The sequence below is a fragment of the Cryptotermes secundus genome, unplaced genomic scaffold (genome assembly GCF_002891405.2).
Source record: "Cryptotermes secundus unplaced genomic scaffold, Csec_1.0 scaffold321, whole genome shotgun sequence".
NCBI classification, from domain to species: Eukaryota; Metazoa; Arthropoda; class Insecta; order Blattodea; family Kalotermitidae; genus Cryptotermes; species Cryptotermes secundus.
This window is the reverse complement of record NW_019721009.1, coordinates 407,402-427,360: the sequence shown is the minus strand read 5'-3', so window position 1 is coordinate 427,360 and position 19,959 is coordinate 407,402. Positions and strand designations below refer to the sequence as shown.

At 41.3% G+C, this 19,959-nt stretch overlaps 1 long non-coding RNA gene across 1 annotated transcript in view; it reads right to left on the bottom strand.

The window, feature by feature from the left end:
• The window catches only part of LOC111875059, a 707,234-nt gene that overhangs the window by 565,257 nt on the left and 122,018 nt on the right, over positions 1-19,959 (bottom strand). Inside the window, exon 2 of the long non-coding RNA XR_002844658.2 lies at positions 3,327-3,388. This is a non-coding gene — a long non-coding RNA (uncharacterized LOC111875059). The remainder of the gene's footprint in view (positions 1-3,326; positions 3,389-19,959) is intronic.

The window sequence follows — 19,959 nt, the reverse complement described above, 5'->3', positions numbered from 1 at the left end:
CTGTCTAAAGCATGAAATGTCTTCGCCCGCTCGAACACTGGGATCGTGGGTTCGAATCCCGCTCAAGTCATGGCTGTCTATCTGCGTTTATTCTGTGTTCGTGTTGTCCTGTGTCGGTAACGGCCTTGCGACGGACTGATCCCCCACTCCAAGCAGGCCTACCAACTGTCTAATATTAAGAAAGTGAATTAAAAAAGAAGAGTTTCATGGATGCCCTATGATTCAAATGATAACAGCAGGAACAAATACTTGCCATAGGATTCTGACGATGGTGTATAACACACTGATATATTGGGTTTTTGGACTTTATCCATCGTCCTGGTTTTTAAGATAACTAATAAAAACACGACGTTTCGGAAACTGAATCTGTTTCAGTTCTGATCCAGTTTCCGAATCGTCGTGTTTTTATTAGTTATCTTAAAAACCAGGACGATGGATAAAGTCCAAAAACCCAATATATCAGTGTGTCAGAATCGTCAGAATCCTATGGTAAGTATTTGTTCCTGCTGTTATCATTTGAATCATAGGGCATCCATGAAACTCTTCTTTTTAATTCACTTTCTTAATATTAGACAGTTGGTAGGCCTGCTTGGAGTGGGGGATCAGTCCGTCGCAAGGCCGTTATCCACACAGGACAACACGAACACAGAATAAACGCAGATAGACAGCCATGACTTGAGCGGGATTCGAACCCACGATCCCAGTGTTCGAGCGGGCGAAGACATTTCATGCTTTAGACAGTGCGGCCACTGTGATCGGCTCATTAACCAGTTATAAACGGCCGCGCCATAGCTTAAGCGGTTAGTCGTTGGCTTCCCACCGCGGCGATCCGGGTTCGATCCCGATCTGGTCAAGTGGGATTTGTGGTGGACAAAGTGGCGCTGGGGCGCGTTTTCTCCGGGTGCTTCGGTTTCCCCTGCCAATCTTCATTCCACCAAATTCTCCATCATCATAATCACCTGGGGCAGGCTACAATAGGCCAATCAGTGGCCTCCGTGCCAAGTGGACCCAGTTGAATTCCACGCCCCTACTAAGCGAATTAAAAAAAATGTTAATAAATAGGAAATTCTTCTCTTAACATTTTCTGAAAGTGTTTGCTTAATTTCAAACTCAAACTTGTGAATCGTTTTCAAATGCAAAGATCCCACAAGATGGGTAAGAATACAGATTTTCGTCTACACATTAGCACTTTAATAGCAATAAGAGATCTTAATTTAAAATTGTCTGAAATGGGAAGACTTAGTTTCGCACCAAAACGTGTGAATAATATTCGAAAGCAACGAATCCTACGACCACCTGCCATGATACATTTCTGCTGGTCTTATGTGGACACTACAGAAGAACGGCTGAAGCCTCGTTTCTGCCCATTATCATCCTAAATGTCAGCGTCGCCATTCCTCTGTTCCTGTTTACACTCATTTCCTAACAGCGAACTCTTTTACTTAGTCCCTACTTAGTAAATGCACATAATTGGCATGTAAAATAAAAATAAATATACCTACTATCCTAATAAAGTTTCTCACTGAGGAAATCTCTAGAAAGGGGTCCTGTGTTCCATTATATATTTTCAAATCACGATTATGTTCATAGGATCAACTTTGTCAGAATCCCTCTGTTAGGATGTTATTAGATGTATGTATTGTAAAATCATAAGAAGAAATGCATAACTCTCTCCCTACATTTTATATTATATGTTTTATGTTCACCCTGAACGAAATAAAATATTTCAGAACTGCTCAAACCTACGCAACGGCTGATAATAATTATGAGTATTAGAATCGTCTTTGCAAAAGACACCCATTTCCTTGCGCCACTCTACATCTGTTGTGACTCTTCCAAGAGCTACTCAGTTATTTAATTACTCTGTCACTAAATAATTTATGTCTTCCAATAAACATCTTGGTGACGTGTGGGATAATAGAGAGTAGAATTGCCTCACACACAAAACCTTCTAAATATTAAATTATCCCCTCGGTACCGTACGATAGGTTATCTTTCCTACATTCATCTCCAGAGCGGAATTGCCAGATGAAACATAAACTTATGCTAACAAGAATCTCCAACAGGAACCTCTCGCAACAGAACAAAACAAATATGGAAACTGATGTATTTAAATTGTAAGTTTCAGCACATTCCATTGCTACGCCAATCCAACAAAATAAACCAGACTGCGTTATTATTGTTTGCCGATCACAGTGGGAGCGTTGTCTAAGGAATGAACTGTCTTCGCCATTTCGAATACTTGATCGTGAGTTCGAATCCCACTTGAAGCATGGATGTCTTTGTGCGTTTATTCTGTCTTTGTGTTGTTCTGTGTACAGGTAGCGGCTTTGCGACGTGCTGATCCCTCATCCAAGGAGTCCTACCGACTTTGTATAGGATCAAGAAATTGAAAATGCGGCCAATGCCCAACAAATGGTTGTAGGGCCATAGATATATAGAAATGTTATGTTATTGTTTACGCCCCGCATGAAATTATTAGAGGTCTAAGGCGATATTTGCGCTTAGTTATCCATATTAGTGTGCACATAAAATGTTGTAGTTCCTTTAGAAATGCCACTTTATGAATTAGTACAATGCAGTGTGTTTCGAAAGAGGGGCTATAGAGCATAATTTTAACCCAAGGAAAGCTTTACTGAAATCCACTGCTTGTTTAAATCTTCACACCATTGGTTAATCATTAATTATGGTGCGAATTCATTCCGTACTCGAGGACTACAGCCTTATTTTATAGAGGTTTGGGCGCCCGAATAACTCGGAGAATTATGCTGGTGGGTACGTAAGCTCCTGGTAGAGCTACCCATGCCTAACAGTTCAAAGTCAGAGGCCAGATGAAATGTAGTCCCTGGTACTCCAAGTTCGTTTTGGGTGTGGGTTAACGAAGCATTTTCTTACAAATCCATGGTGGAGGACCAGACCCCAAACAGAGTTTTGTAGCGCCAGTAAACCTGAAACGGATCATTTTACGAACATGTGCAATGGAAAAGAAAATACAGTCAGAATAACGGATGTGTACAGCGTTGGGAAATTATAGAAAAAAGTGACAGACGTTCTCTGACTTAATAATTGAACTTGACAATATAAAGTACTCTGGTTCAAGTCATGTCTTAGAAAGTAGAGACATCGAAAAAAAAATCTTTCTCAACGCAACAAGTAACCTATTGGCAACAATTGTGTCTCTCCACAAATATACTTTTAAAGTGAACCATTGGAAAGCAATGTTGACATAATGGTGTGGATACTGTAGCGAAATCTGTGAAGAAAGAGTCTGAACAAGCATTCCAGCAGTCCTAGAGCTGGAACGTACTCTGATTCCACGAACTCACCTCAACAGGATGTGAATACGAATCCCTGTATTGTGACTGGACACAGGTTCATCCAGCAGCTCCTGCAAAAGACATGTGAAAATTGACAGGTGAGTGACAGCAAATTGAAAGAGCCGGTGCATACGTGTTATTTCTCCCCTGAAAGCGTTTAGGATCACTGAACCAAATGAATGAAAATGAGAGTTTATGCAATTTTGACAACTTCTATTAGATGAATATGAGTATGAGGGATGGGCCGTAAAACTGGCCCTAGCACTGCAACCTTCAATGATCTATTGTGCTTCCCCTTTTGATTAACCATTTATCAATCCTACACTTCGAATGAAATGTAGGACTTTGTTTGCGGGGGCGTCATAAAAGTCACTTGGTTTGATTCTTCTATTAGGTAGCTTGAATTTGAATATGATTTCAATATGCTGTTGAAAAAGACAAACGAATATTAAATTATACCTGTAAGAGCCCACGGAGACTCATAGGGTCGTGAGGCGTCTAGGCTGTCACACTTTTTAGAATATGGGTTCGCAGATGGCGTTAAGATTGCCAGCATTAGTTGCCGGCCACCCTTTACCCCCAGGAAGATTCCTGGTACTCATTTCTATTAGAGGATGAGTTGACCCTAGGGCCATAGTGCGGCTGGAAGGATCAGGTCAATAAAAAACACAATAACATAAAGCCTTCCGGCTTTAAGAAATATTTTTAAACTCATTATATTTGTCCCCGTCATATCAATATTTTCAATTCATCGTTGATTTTAACCGTTTGTTGTCCAGTTTACCAGACGAACAAGAACTTGCATATCTCTTCTTTAAAATTAGAAGCTTAGTTAATAAAATATAGTACAGCTGAAAAATATTGTGGCGTATAGACCTGTCGATAAGAGGTGACTCTGTAAACAAAGCCCGTTACTAGATAACATCCAAAAACATACACACGCACACAATAAAATCTGTGTTTTCTGTGTGATCTTTGTCGAGATATTATTACCGGGAGGTTTTGAGCTTAGTGAGTATAGTGTGTTCTGCACGCGATATTCTGAAGAGAGGACCTGAACGAAGAAAGCTGAAGAAACTCCACGGTTAATGGTCGTTGCCAGGAAACGGCTGGTGAAGATACGGTAGGCTAAAAAGTGCTTAGCTGAGTTGAATAGTGAATGGTGGAGATTAGCGGTGGCTCTCTAATTGTTTGTAGTTCGAGTCGTGTGTATAAGCGGTCAGTAAATCCATCCTCCAATCCAAACCTCTTCTATAGTCACATTCACACACGTGACCATATCAGTACAAGTTACGTAATAAAAATTAATACTGTGGCGTATTTGCTCAAAGCAAGAAATGTGAGGGCAGAGAAACAGCCGTTGTTAGGTAATGGTCCCTAAACAAGAAGCAAAATGACGCGTCATTTAATCTGTGACGTCATGCAACAACAGAAGAAATGTATCAAACGTCCTTCTCTGTGTGTCCGCGCCGCGCTTCTGTTACGCAACGGTGCGTTAAACACATTCATGCAACGGTATATGAACACACAACAATAGAGGAAGCGGTGCTTTCTCTGAGTCCGCCTCGAAGCTATATAAATTGGATCTCTAGCGGCTAGAATGACAATTACTTTGAATTCCGGAGTTGACAGTTGCAGCATAGAACTGAGTCGAGTTCCGGAGTTGGTGGTTGGCAGAATAATTGAGAAGAAATTGTAAGAAAGGAATTAGGCTCTCCAAAAGAAAACCTAATGTGTGAAAGTGGTATACTATGCTCCACAAAATGTGACCATAGAGTGGAACGCGAAATCATAAATATTTACCATAATTATATGTGCTGCTACAGTTGAAGAGAAACGGATAAAACTGGAAACAATTTTAATATATCGCCTTGCATACCTGTCATTCCGTTTGCAACTTTAAGGATGGTGAGACGTAGGACAGTCGAAAGCAAAGAAGAGAGACCGAGACCATCTTGGAAGTAGGATACGTAGCAACAGGCACTGTGGACCTAACACACTGAGATTAACAATGTTTATGATGATGATGATGATCTTACAAATATGTCTCACAATACAACAATTATAGGTCCTATAACGACCGATATTAAAATTTATCCTACCTCAAGTTTTCGTACGTTCTTCATATATGCATGTGGGAGCCGCACAAAGCGGGTCAAGCGCTAGCCAATCACAGTATAGAAACGATCTACTGCTACCCAATGGCCCGGTGAACACGTTTTCTTGGAGATACGTTTCTTGAATAAACAATCCATAACTAGGTAAAACCTACAACACAATTGTTGCTGTTATGTAAAGACTGAAAATCGCGTCTGCAGGCAAGTAGTTCAGCAGAGCGCAGTAACCGGACAGGAGAAACAGGTATTCACTACAAGTTCGGAGCGAGACTACTAAAAGTGGGCTAATATAGAGAGAACCAAACTTCTTCCGTCTGGATCCGGGTTCGAATACCTCCACCGTAGCCCTGCGAGTCGTAGGAGGCGAAAATGAAAATCTCGAATCTGAGACAGTAAAATATGGCAACGAGTCCCATGCGAAAGGGTCCCGAGAAAGACTGCGCTTGCGAGGACCAGCAGCAATCATAATTGACAAATTCGCCCTTTCATCAAAGAGAGCGTCCTACATGAGCAAACCGCGCAACTGTCTCACAGTGATAAAAATTTGATCTAAGCCCCAGATGGATGCTTCATTACAACACAGTCTGGCCGATTGACTGTCGATCGTAACATAAGACTCAGACTCAGAGAAAGAACCTACGAGAGATCTTCTTCACCCAACTTATCAGGAACCAGCGATCTTCAGTTCTTCTAAAAGAAGTTCGTCTTTGTATCCTGTATAACTGCAATAAATATTTATATAAAGATTTAATAAATTCTCGTCTCTTCTCTTCATACAATGATATCCCACATGCATTTTAATGGCGGATTTCAAAAGAACGGAAATACGAGATCCCCAGGGCTTGCTGTTCATACAGAGTGATAAAGAAGTCGACACCTTCTTAACTCTAGGTTTAAACACACTGGACGACCATACGTACATGCAGCCAGCAAATGTATTTATGAAGGAGCAACTGTGAGCCTGTCTGATCCGTAATAAATTGTGTCTACAAGTGTGTTTCTTGTATTGACGTTTACATTTGAAGAACTGGATACCCAAGATACAGACCGCAATATTTTGCAATGTTCGAGGTCTTATCGTTACCTTCATTCGTAAACATCTCATATTCACATTCTGTGCAATAGGGAAGACAAGAATACAATATTTGAAACACGAATGATTGATCACGGAAGAAAGAACAAAAAGGAAAGTTTGTTTTACAATTTATTATTATCATTTCGCTCATTGTAAACATGGATATATATTAAGTATAAGGCTCATGTCTGAAGAAATTAAATGTATTTATGTTGGTATAGCGATGTACTACATTCAGTTATTAAGTACGGAGGAGGTGGGTTTCCCCATGCACCGCGACTAATAGTCTCTTGTAAGTCCCCCTTTAATTTCTACTGTCGCCATACCCTACCGATACTGGTGCCCGCTATCTCCCCTTTCTGCCAGCGAGGTCGGTCCTCTACTGGTGTGGTACCCGATAATTCTCCCCTTTCTGCCAGCGTGGTCGGCCTTCTACTGGCATTGGTACCCGATAACTTCCCCATCTACCGGAGGCACTGGAAACTACTTGGGCGGGAAACATTTTACCTAATTTTGCTCAGAAGTCTCCTAGAGACATGAGGATCTACGACACGGGACCCACGGCTTAAAGTCCCTCCCGGAGGACTAGTTCCCTGAATTTTTCCGCCCTTAAGAATTGCACGACCTCCGCCGGGTTTGAACCCGCGTACCTTGAGTCATGAGGTGGGAACGTTACCCCTAGACTACAGAGGCCGCTGATGTACTAAATCCTGGACGGCCTGTGTTCAATTCCCAAGAGGACAAGATTTTATCTCCTCTTCCTTAGGGACAAAGCTGCTTTGGAATAAAGCTAGCCACTCACCTCCAATTTGTCCTGAGATCAAGAAATGCGGAGCTATACCTCAGCTCCCACCCATATTCCTTTAAGACCTAATTAAGGACATTGAAAATTTTATTTTATCTTACCTAAATGTAATAAAAATAGAGACAGAAGCATTACAAACTAAGGCGATGATATAGAGCCAACAGTTCTTCAAGTTATTCCGGTCCCGAGGAGTTCTCGGGCTTCACGTCTGTGAGTTTCACAATGAAATATCTCCAAGATGGTGAATATTTCGCAATTATTCTGTCGAGGCATTCGAGTTCTTATTTTTATATATAATTCAAACCTGCTTTCAATAAACATTCGATTATGTGGCGAGTAAGGTAGATTCACTGTGAAAGGAGCTGTTTCTGAGAATCAAGCTGCCTGCTGTTATGGAAAACGTGTGACTATGGATACCAATTTGCAGCCCTGTCACAGATATCAAACGCAAGCTATCATTCTGTTTCGTGAAAATACAATGTGTTCGCTTTCCCTTTGTAACCCCGTTAACGCCGAGATAACTAATACAAAGTTTTCGTTAACGTTGCAGAAGATACGTATCAGGATAATTTCATCGCGTACCTTGCAGGCTGATGCAACGCAATATATCAACTTATTCATCTGCGTTGCACTTCAAAACTTGGAGTGTGTATGGCCACTACTCAGCGTCGAGACCGGCTTTGGGACCCACCCAACCTCCTAACCAATGTATAAGGAAGGTTAGTTCCCCGGGGATAATGCGCCCTGCATATGAAGCTGACCATTCACATCCAACTAATACCGGGGTCAAGAATGATGGATCTACACCTCCACTCTCCCAGATATCTTTATGATATAGTGCTTAATTCATTAATCACAGGGACAAATTTGCCTTAATTTTGCGTTTAAAACTATTGAGCATGATATTTATACTCGTGATTATACATTGTCACGATTTAGGTGTGACCATAGACGGGGTATGGATTGGTTAACGTATTTGTTGAACACTTGTACACATCACTCGGATCTACAAGTAATTTCAACGCTATCGGTAATCTCCACACTTTACGAATCACCACAGCAACAGCTACGCCTTCTTTCAAGCGTGTTGTATCTTCATCAGCCTTTCCCTAACAACGGTTTCTAACAGTTATTGCTCTGCAGTCATTTGTTCGAACTTGGCTTTTTTTTTCAGTTTCTTGATCCTATATACAGTTAGTGCCAGTCACGGTAGCCCAGTGGTCTAAGGAATGTACTGTTTTCTCTAGCTCCGAAGCCGGGATCGTGGGTTCGAATCCCACAGAAGACATGGTTGTTTGGTGTGTGTATGCGTTTATTCTATGTTTGTATTGTCCTGTGTTTAGGTAGGGGCATTGCGATGAGCTAATCACCCCTCTAGTGAGTCCTACCGTCTGTGAAAATGATGAATGAAACTGAGAAATCAGCCCTGTGCTCCGAAGTTGGAGCAAAGAGAAAGAAAAAAGAAATATGTGCAGTTAATAGGACTCCTCGGACAGGGGATCAGCCCCGTCTAAAGGTCTCACACAGAAAAACACAAAGACAGAATAAAAGAACACAATACAGACATTCATGCCTCAAGCGGGATTGGAACCCATGATCCCAGCGTTCGAGCCAGCGAATACGGTTCATGCCTTCGAGAGAGCGGCCACTGTGATCCTCACTAACGCTGTATGAGTATGTTGCTCACAGTTACTGGTCTCAAATAAAGAAGAAACACCATGTAATTAATCTGTCGTTTAGAAGAGCAATTCCAAATGAGCAGTGGCAGTAAGAGAAGGAAGGGGTTGTAAATGAGCACACGGGAGCTGCTGTTGCTGTATGACTAGACGTGATTGTGTCCATTATTCGACCCCAGTAGACTGCTACAACTACAGAGGGGTGAGAGGAATGGAGTGCTGTGTAGCTGCCTATATGGGGAATTGCAGACGGCTCCTCTGTCCACTTGGACTTGACAAATGGTAATGAGTTGCGTCGGAACAGGAAGTGACCTGAGAAGTTAACGTATGTTCCGCATTGTTGTGCTCAATTGTGAAAACATTGGCCGTTAAGTGAGGAATGCGAGGTAATTGCGGCCGAAACAACTGCTGTATGTCACACATTTTACTTTGCCTGTCAGAACAACAATACGAGTAGTTCTTTAACAAGGGGAACATATATATTGTGACGTATAGAACCGTTTCTAGGCAGCCACCGCGAAACAAACGCTACTAGGCAACAGATTTTAATAAGCGAAAATAGACGGTCGCTACTAGGGGACGGTTTAGTAAACGGATACGCATGCAACAATAGAGGAACGATATTTTCTGTTTGTCCGTTCCGAGATGTTATAACCGGGACTGTTTGGAGCAACGTGACAAAAGATCCCGTGTGGAGGCGGGGTCGAATAACAACACCGTAGCCCTGCGAGTCGTAGGAGATGACGAAAAGGGAAATTAGTACCTGGCAGTATAACCGGGCCACATTGTTCCTGGGGGGTATGGGCGTCCTGGCCCTCCAGGTTGGGGGAGCCTCGAATCTGTGACAGTAAATTATGGTCATGCGTCCAGCGTAACTCGGACTCGAAAATGACTGCGCTGGCGAGGACCAGCAGCAAATGTAAACGATAGATCCATCCTATCGTCAGTGAGGATGTTACATAAGGACTATAAAGGCAAGTGTTCAGTAGGGAGAAAATATTCATCGTAGGTCTCAAGGGGCTTGGCGCCAAGGCGAACTGACTGGCGGTATACCTCCAGTCGTAAAGTAACTCTGCCTCTCTGAATGGGAAATGTGAGGTTTCAGTCTCAGGATATTAGCCGGACAGGAAGGACATGAACGTTGGAAGCTGACGGATCTTCAGTGTTAATATCCGTTACCAGGAAACGACTAATGAATACATCGCAGGCTTGAGAAAACTTAGCGTGTAGTGGTTTGTGAATTGTGGAGATCAGCAATAACGCTGTAAATAATTGTAGTTCCCAGTGATATGTATTAGTGGTCAATAAATTTAGTCAAGAATCTAACTCCATCTATAATCGCATCACCAAATCCTGACAATGCTACATAAGCAGTCCAAGACAGCTGGCAATTAGTATTCTTCCAGCTTGTGACTAGCAAGAAATATCGTCCTCGAAGCATCGTTCGTTAAGAGGTAGGACCGTGAAGGATTATGACAGAAAGTAGAGGAATTTATGGTATGAAAACCTGCAACACAAACTTCCTGCTGAATTCTCATTTGGCGTTAAAAAGATAATTTAGTCAAGTCCAGACCAGGTGGACTGAACAGGACGAATCCTGTATAAGAACACGTGTTGTATACAGAGCAATTAATCAGAAGGGTGAAATGATGAGTGAATGAATTTAAGCATTCTACAACTTTTTCGTTTTGCAGAAGGGTGTTTCTACAGAGGAGACTCGAGTTCAGTCTCAGGCGAAAAGATGGATCTTCACTTCACTACCACCCCATAGTCGAATATAATTAGAATGATCAAGTCAGGGAGGATGAGATGGACATGGCATTTAGAAAGAATAGAGGGAACAGACACGCATTTAGGACATTTGTGGGAACGCCAGTGGGAAAGAGACCACTAGGAAGAAAAAGGAGAGTTGAGTGGATAATATTAAAATGGGTCTTAGGGATGATATGGACTGAACTGATCAGGCCCAGGATAGGGACCTGTTAAGGGCTCTTCTGTACACGGTAATAAATCTTCGGCTTCCATAGAATGTTGGGCAATTCTTGAGTAACTTTACACTTAGTGGCTTCTCGAAAAGGGCTCAGATCCATGCAGTTAGTTACTGAACGGTCACTGAGTAAGGACAGTAGATCTCTTCAGAACCTCCTGGATAGAACGATTGGGTGAATAAGGTTAACTTAGCCACCTGGATTATCAAATGGCCCATTTATACTCCCATCAGAATGCCTGCGGCCCATAATCTGCTGTGATCTGGATTCCTAATACCGTGAATTATTACTTGTTTAAGATATTTAATACGTACACTTAACTCTGATGGTTTTACTGACAGCTAACATAAGTGTCTAAATACAATGCAGTATATCAGGGTGAAACAGATTTCATCTATTTAGCGGCGAGTTTTTGTAGCCCAACGCTGGAGGTTTGCCTGTTGCATACCCACATCCGCGACTCCTCAAATAGCGTTTGAATAAATTGATCGACGTTCAGAATACTCGCAATTAACAGCTTGCATTGAGACTAGTTTTGCATTCCTACTTTAATATACATTAAAATAACAGTATCTGAAATTTTACAGCTGCAGAAACAAAGGATTTAATACATAGTTCTTTTAATTATCTGTAATATGAAACCTCAGCCCAGTAGCATCACAACAATGAAATAAAATTAACAAAACAAACAACAATAAGCAAGTAGAAGTAAGAAAACAAGCAACAACATTCAAATTTAACGAAACAAACAACAATAAGCAAGTAGAAGTAAGAAAACAAGTAACAACATTCAAATTTAACGAAACAAGCAAAATGAAGGAAACAAGTAAGAATAATATATGAGACAAACTCCGTCTTAAGTGCAACAATTTAATTGTAGTTCTTTGTTCTTTCCTTCCTCTACACTACATGTTTCGGCCCTAAATGGCCATCATCAGGTGTATATTCTTACGTAGCTGCTACACTGCCCGTAGTTTAAAATTTAAAACACCAGTCTTTCCAATTGTATGTATGTATAAAATCTTTGTTAACCTACACACGTCAATTTGATTTCTAAAATTGGCACTTTTTTAAAACTTAAATTCAAATTAAAATGTCTATACATTTTCTGTTCTTTTTCTTTTTCCAAATTTTAAAAATGAAAATTTCTCGGGGTACTCGCCCTGTGTCTATAGTGCTGCATCGGCCACTTCTTGTTTTATCGCTGTTCAGGTATTGTTCTGTGTAGGCTCTCTCTGTGTGTGTGCCGCTGCCTATCTTTAATACGTATTAAAGATAGGCAGCGGCACACACACAGAGAGAGCCTACACAGAACAATACCTGAACAGCGACAAAACAAGAAGTGGAAGAGGAAGAGGAAGGAAAGAAGAAAGAACTACAATTAAATTGTTGCACTTAAGACGGAGTTTGTCTCATATATTGTGTGAGTGTAACAGGATGCTTAAATATAATAAAGTAAGGATAATCCAGTCCATATATTGAGGTACAGTGTTTTCGAAACTGTTAGTAAACCCAATCGTTACGCCCCTGTTACATTCTCATGCACAAAGTCGTTTAGGTACCGGCCATCATGGCGGACCACATTATAGATGTCGCTATTAGAGCTGCAGTTGTTCCAAGCGGTAAAGTAAGTGCGATTGTACCCAACCTTCTCCTCAAGATACATGACCGCGCCGTCGCGATAGCCAAAGTCTCTCACTATCCGTACTACCGTCCATTCATGTCCTCTGCGCTTGTAGACAAGCAGTCCGTTGTAAGTTAGGAGACGAAAGCACAATATACAGGTTTATTTCTTTCAAAGGTAAATATAGAAGTAATCATTATTATTACATGTTTATATAATTAAGGCACGCAGTAGTGTAGTTGGTGGAGACACTCTGTAACAAGCCGGAAGGTCTCAGGTTTGACTCCCGATAGGATCTCCATATGTTTCGATTGACCTACTCATTCTAGCCGTATTATAATCTTGGAGTCGACTCATCGTCTAACAGAAATGGGTACATGAAATCTTCCTGAAGGGTTAAGGGCGACCGGCTAGTAAGGCTGACAACCACACCGCCATCTGTGAATCGGTGGTCTAGAAAATGTGGGAGCCTCGACGTCTCACAACTTTATGGGCCTCCAGTGCCTATTTTAAGGATAGCTTTACCTTACTTACTATTTATGCCATTAGAAGTGTAACTGTTTCTAGTAGTCTTGATGAATCCAAACATGAAAATACAAATTGTAACAACTGTAAATGTATTTTACTTTCCTCATCTCTTAATGACAGCTTTGATTTTTTGATTGAATTATTGTTTCTTTTTATATTTTGCTTTATATATACTTTGTTATTTTGTCTCTCTTCTTCTCATGTTAACTTTGCAATCAACCTCTGACCTGCTAAGTTTGCACGTAATAAATAAGAATCAAATTCACTTGAATTGAATTGTTATTAAAACACTATATTTTGAGTCACAACAGCTCAGTCGGTATATAAACAGGCTGCATGGCTTGAATTCCTTTCCCGACAGGGATAAGAAATTTTTCTGGACTCCACAGGGTCCAGACCGATTTTAAGACCCACACACCCTCCTATCCGATGGGTACAGGGGTCACTTTCACCAGAAGCAAAGTGTCCATTGTGTGAAGTTGATCACTCACCTCCATCTAGTACCGAGGTCTAGGAATGGTGGAGCTATTCTTTCACTCCGCAATGCGTTTTCAAAGTGTGGCTCTTAATTAATCAAGCACAGCAACAATTTTACATGTTACTACACATTCCTGACACTGCACTCCAGGCGTCTACACTCAGATATTTTATTTATAATAAATGTTTATAATGTATCTGAGTATTTCCAAAATTCCCAGAAGCAGTCGGTTTACGTGTTCCTTCTGTGACGTATGTAACTTTCCTCTGTTTGATTCTTCGGTTGTTACACAGTGTGGCCGTGTATGATGACACAGACTTCTTAGACGTATATGCTGCCTCCGTCTTCAAGGTACATTGGTTAGTTGCTGGGAGTATAGACATATTGTCCAGTGTATGATGTGGTAATAGAATAGGTTTGGTTTGGTAATTAAATTATTTTATACTTACAGAATATAACTACAAATGACTACCACAGACTCACTGAGTTATACTTTCCAAAGATCACTGTAACTGCAGAACACATAAAGACTTCTCAGCCTCCACTAGCCGTTTCTTCGTAACGGCTTCTAACAATGTCCTATCTTTCCGTGTTCACGTTCTTACTGTCTGGGGACTGTCTTAGAACTAACTCATTGCTCCAACTGTCCTGCTTATAATATCTCGGCACGGACCACACAGAAAACACTTTTTCTCTTGCTGCCTTTCAAACATGCTTGTTTACGAAGCCGTTACTCCGTAACAATTGTTGTATTTCTGCTTATCTCGCGGTCGTCACCCAGCAACGCGTCTACATGCCACAGTATCATTCGGTTTCTTGTTTAAAGGATGGTTCTTTTTTTTAAAACAAGAGAGTGTTTATATACACCTACACAGGACCTCACCAACCTGCACACTCTGTAGATATATAATGGAAATTGTTCTCTTCTATTAAAGAATAAACAAAATAAAAGTCAACATTACGCAGGTAGCAACACCTGTTTGTTTGAATTTTCTTCAACCTTGAAGAAAGAGGCGACATATTCTTCCGAAGGACCGGTTGACTTTCAACGGACTGCACGGTGCTATGTTCCAGTAGATACGTAGAACTCTTCAACACGTAATCATAACATGAAAATTAAGTACCTATACTTAGATGGTAATTTACATCTTGTTATAAATCTCGCAGACCAGATGATGCCACCGTTTGGAGTAGTGACGTCAGAGAAGTGTGAGTTATAATTTTAGGAGGATCGTTCAAGGAATTGACCTTCTATTTCGAAATTTATTTGGAAGAAAACCCAGTCGGATTCGTGGACGTACACACACGGAAACAGTAAGATAATCTTTTCGTTCCTTTCGCTGACGGAGAATTAGTTTCAAATGAGGTACCGATGTTACAAATTAAAACTGAACTAAACAAATGTGAGTTTAGAATACAATATTTACTATATATTGCCCGAAGTTCAATAGATTATCCTTTCTTTTGTACTCTGACAATAACTACTGAAATAGATATCTAGTTTGCCGATTAAGATTATGTTTTCATAATAGCTTTATGGTTACAGTTAGATACGTACCCCATTGACTTCTTCCCGTCAATGGGAGTTTTCTACATAATAAGGTCGTGATAATGGTAAGACTGCGCAGACAGAGTTGGCCGGTAAGGAGTTCTGCCAATAACAGCCCTTCTGTCGTCTGAGTACATAGGAAAAAATTGTTGATAATTTAATTTTTCAATTTGAAATATTTGGGTGCCGTGACTAGGCTGTACATGACTCTAAAGTTATTTAATTACATTAATTTTTATTGTACAAGAAGGAACAATTCTTAGTCCCTTTATAGCTCATGTGAATAGCGTTGCGTCTGGGTGCTCACGTGCAGCAATAAAAGAATGTAATGTCGAATTATTCGGATATAACCCTACCTCTCCTGGTTTATGGAAAAGAATACCCATGTCAGTTACTTTACGAATTTTAGCGGCCTCCGTAGTCTAGGGGTAACGTTCCCACCTCATGACTCAAGGTACGCGGGTTCAAACCCGACGCAGGTCTTGGAATTTTTAAGGGCGGAAAATTTCAGGGAACAAGTCCTCCGGGAGGGACTTTAAGCCGTGGGTCCCGTGTCGTAGATTTACGACACGTAAAAGAACCTCATGTCTTTAGGAGACCTCTGAGCTAAATTAGGCAAATTTCCCGCCCAAGTAGGTTCCAATGCCTCCGGTAGATGGGGGAGCTTAGGTACCACTGCCAGAGGAGGGACGACCTCACTGACAGAAAGGGACTAACTATCAGATACCACTGCCAGTACAAGGCAGAAACCTCGCTGGCAGAAAGGGAACGATAGTAAGCACCAGTACCGGTAGGGTATGGAGACAGTAGAAATTCAAAGGGGGACGCACAATAGATCAAACTGGTCGCGGTGCATTGGGTAACCCACCCCCTCAATATCAATACTTTACAAATTTAAGTGATTCAAATATTAACACCCCGCTATCATAGTTCCTTGCCGATCACAGTAGCCGCGCTGTCTAAGGCATGAACTCTCTTCTCCCGCTAGAACGCTGGGATCGTGGGACAGAAACCCACCTGAAGCATGGGTGTCTGTGTGCGTTTATTCTGTTTGTGTTATTCTGTGTGCAGGTAACGGCCTTGCGACGGGCTGATTCCTCTTCCAAGATATCCTATTGATTCTGTATAGGATTAAGATACTGAAAAACTGGCCAAGGTCCAAACAAAAGGACTGTGAAGTCATAAACTCCGTGGTTTTAGTCCGAAAGCGGACTATACCGACCGAGCGACCGCTGCTTGTCAGCGAATTTGGTACCAACTTTAGCGGATAGAGGATGTCGCATGATCAGCGCAACTAATCCCCACGGCCGTTAATTTCGGTTTTCTAGACCGGAGCCGCTATTTCCTTGGAATAGATCCTCAGTTATCCTCACGAGGCTGAGTGGGCTCCGTTCCAGACCCAGTACTTCTCAGAAAATCTGTTAGCGCCAGGAATAGAACCCGGAACCTCTGACTCTGGAGCCAGGGACTCTGACCACTAGACCACAGAGACGGTCGTCATAGTTCCTCAATTAGATATGGAAATTGGTGTAGCTTCAAATTATACAATTTCAACTCTATACCAAAATGTAATCTATATTACTGTTCTCGTGATGTGAGCCATTTTCTCGGAATACCTGCTTCTGTTGGAAAGGCCAGTTCGCTCCAGTGACCTGAAAACCTACGGAGGCGTGAACTTGACTTTCTGTAAGGATCGGCATGTCAGATAGGAACAGTAGGGCAAGAACAAGGCTACGACGGGTCCAAAAATGGATACTTTCGAAATACAGGGAGAAATCTATCCATCCGAAAGCTTCGGGAGCACTGTTCCATGCTTACGACGAGATGCGGCCCTATAGTGACGCTGCAGTTACACTTAATTAAATCTCAGAATATGAGACTCACTCTACGTTACTCTAGGGTCTATACAACGCCCTAGGTACTGTAGGTCAAGTCCATTGTTGCAAATAATAATAATAGGGGTGATTGAACCCAATAAGAGAAGTTGTACATATTGTCACGAGTCCGGGGTTCCTTGACCAATAATAAAGGGTTTTGAAATGGATAATTTTATTTATTAACACCTTGTACAATCAACTCGTACTTGCAGGCAATACAGCTCTATCGCTGATTTACGCTATTTATAGTTCACCGTTACACATGCACCAGGATTCTCCGTCTTCACTAGTCTTATACTGACTGATAACGGAATTAAAACAGCCTCACTGTGACTAAATCTTTTAATCACGTCTTCAGAGGCTGACTTCCAATTCTTCTTCAACTACTCACTCCTCTCCTACCGAAAACTGACTCAGTTCTCGTTCTCGTAATCTTTTCCTCTTCCTTCAAACTGCCTCTCTCATATAATCACAGCACGGACCTCGTAGCACAGTAAACACAGCTCCGCTATTGTTGTAGTGGCGTGTTACCACACAGTTGCCTAGCAAAAGTCTCGGCCCAGACCACATACAAAACACATTTCATTCTTGTTGTCTATTGTTATAGTTGCATGTCTATTGGTCCGATACACAACAACGGATGACCTTGTTGAGAGCTTAACTTCGGGAATGTTTTTACCGAACAGTTACCTAGCAATGGTCACATGCGTCGCAATACAACGCCAACTTCAAAGGGAAGTAACTCGACATATTAACTAACATTGTTAGGAGTTCCTTGTTCTTTTATTTTCATAAGAAGTTCCAACCGCGCCGGACGAGATGCTTAGAGTCAATGTTGAATTATGATGACCTTGAGAGCCTGTCAGTGTAGGCAAGCTTGGCACGAGATTCGAATCCGGGAACTTTCCAGTACGAAGTTGAAGTTCTAATAATTAAAATAATTTGTAGGTTTCGTTTTAGGTTAAGAATTAACAGCAAAATTCTTAAACACTATACTTTCTCGGAAACAAGAAAGGAAATTTCAAACATTGTTTACACCAAGAGTCAAGTCTTCTATATTATAACACTTTGTGATTCAGGTAAATCCAGATATACATATTTGTGAAATGCATTTCCTACTTCTTGGGTGTTGAAGATTTAGCTATGCAAGAAACCAATAGAATCAGATGTCGAGCCTCTTCAATCCAGCAGAGGCATTATGTCCGAACCGTATGATATTACTTTCCATAAGATTGCAACCTTCTATCACCGCTGTCCGTGAGCTCGTGAGATGCTACTCTGTTCAGGAGAGCTATGTTATTTAAATAGATGGGGAATTTTTTCTTCAAACACAATAACAATTAAGATAAATAACACTAGAGGCTCCGCTTCTCATAGTCACAACCGAGTCATGGCATCCAACACTTACAAGTTACAAAATAAAAATATTGTGATCTTTAGACCAATTGCTAGACAGCAATTCAGTAAACATAATCCCGCTGGAATGTTATAAGCCATCATTGCTAGGCAGCGGATAAGCAAACAAGCCTTCTCAACAATAGGTAGGCTGATTTTCTGGGTAGTCCGTGCCAAAGGGGTTATAAAGAGACAAAGGATATAGTTTTAGTTAATTGTGGAGAATTGGGTCAAGTTCTGGAAATGACAGTCGAAGGTGATTAAGAAATATTGGCAAGAAAGGAATTGGGGGGTGCAAAGAAAACTTCGTGTGTGATGTGAAGTTGCAGTGAGACTGCTATAAATCCGTTTCCAGAATACGGCTAGTGAAGACTGAGAACTCTAGTGAGTGTGTAACGGTGAACTGCAAAGTGTGTAGACAACAATAGAGTTGTATTGCTTGTAGTCCCGAGTTGTTAGAATGTATAACGTCCTATGAAGCGAATTATCCATTGTAAAACCCTTCTTACAAGTCACGTAAACTCAATACACAAAACAATATCTAAAACTTCTACTAAATAAGCATACGAGAGACAGAACTCCTTGCCGACCAACTCTGTCTGCGCTGTCTTACGGCAGTCTCAGTATTAGACTATCATGTAGAAAGCTCCCATTCACGGGACGAGAGGAATGGAATACGTGTCTAACTGAAACCATAAGGCTATTATGAAAAAGCATTCCACAGACATGTGGCACGCATGAAACTCACGGATGCAAAACCTTAATCTGCAGGTCTGAAAGGAAGAGACAAAGTTTACATCGGAGGATCACAAGTCTCGTAAAATAGTTTTTGGGAAAACATGATGGAGACCAATGGCGGGCTCTTGTGAATACGGTAATGAACCTAAGCGTTACGTACGAAGAGTCTAAAATTTCTTGATTACCTGAACCACTATTACCGTCTCAAATGTAACGCTGCCCCGTGCTTTCTGTGGGCAAAGTGCAAAAGTACAACAGCATTCCATTGTGCAGATACAGAAAATCNTCAGCCAGGATAGCCTGTAGTCCAACCGAAATTCGAATAAGGCACCTTCGGGATACAAACCAGAAGCGTTGCCTCTTGTGTCATCTTACTCATGTTATGTTTTCTACTTCGTCTATTTTTCCAATTTCCATACCTACCAAGTGACAACCATTTTCTTTTAGACCTACTTCATAAGTTGAATAAAAACAGGACTACAATTTAATGTGGAGTACAGTACTAGTAGCCAATAAAGGCAGTGACATTGTTACTTCAAGGCTCCACAAAGCAGTTCCGTCAAGTAGATACTACAGAGTTCTGACGTTGGTGTATAACACAGAGATACTATGTTTTCGGACTTTGTCTTTCTAAGGGACCCAACAGAGTAGGTGTCTTCCCTCACCTGAGGACGGAAACAGATCCATTTTCCGAAACGTCGTGTTTTTCTTAGTTATTTAGAATCCGGACGATGGACAAAGCCTGAAAACCCAGTATATCTGAGTGTTCTTTCAACTTCGAACGAGCACAGC